The following is a 799-nucleotide window of genomic DNA, read 5'->3' as shown; positions in this document are numbered from 1 at the left end:
TCAGCCTCCCAAAGGCGCGGGATTACAGGCTGAGCCACCAAGCCCGGCTCTACAGAAAAATTTAAAAGTTAGGCGGGTGTGGTGACGCGGGCCTCTAGTCCCAGCTACTCGGGAGGCTGAGGTGGAAGGATCACCTGAGCCCAGGAGGTCAAGGCTGCAGTGAGCAGTAATCGTGCTGCTGCAGTGAGCCGTGATCGTGCTACTGCACTCCAGCTTGGGCAACAGAGCAAGACCCTGATTCAAAAAAAAAAAAAAAAAGGTCCAACTCACCATCTCAGAGATGATGACAAAAGCCCAAAGAGGAGTAGACATGGTAATTTAGAAGCAAGGTCTGAACTGGTACCCAGCCACCACCACTGCTGCCTCACAGCGGATATGTGGGTATGCGTGCAATATGGGACACCATACCACGCTGCCTGCCTTAAAGTCACCCAAAACGGAGTCAAGCCTCCCTTAAAGCCAGGAGCCATCTCCAGATTTCTCCACACAGAGATACAGTAATAGTTCACACTCCTGGGCTCTCTCTGAGGCCTGGCCTAGCCAGCGGATCCTCTTTTCTTTCATTCCTCCCAGAACAGTCAGAGCCTCCCTCTCCATCCTCGTCACGACCCTGTGACAGAGCCTGTCTTTGTCATCACACCTTCTTTTTGCAGGTGACACTCAGCAAGGTTCAGCGGCTTGCCCACGTTGCACTGCTAGCCAAGGGTGGAGCCAGCCTTGACCTCAGGCAATCACGGGTCTGTCCACTGCATTACGCCGCCCGGAGCCACTCACGGAATCCAGCTGCACCCTTGAGAGG

The sequence above is a fragment of the Carlito syrichta genome, unplaced genomic scaffold, assembly GCF_000164805.1.
Source record: "Carlito syrichta isolate Samal-C Ts95f unplaced genomic scaffold, Tarsius_syrichta-2.0.1 Scaffold311678, whole genome shotgun sequence".
NCBI classification, from domain to species: Eukaryota; Metazoa; Chordata; class Mammalia; order Primates; family Tarsiidae; genus Carlito; species Carlito syrichta.
Note: the sequence above shows the minus strand (reverse complement) of the source record.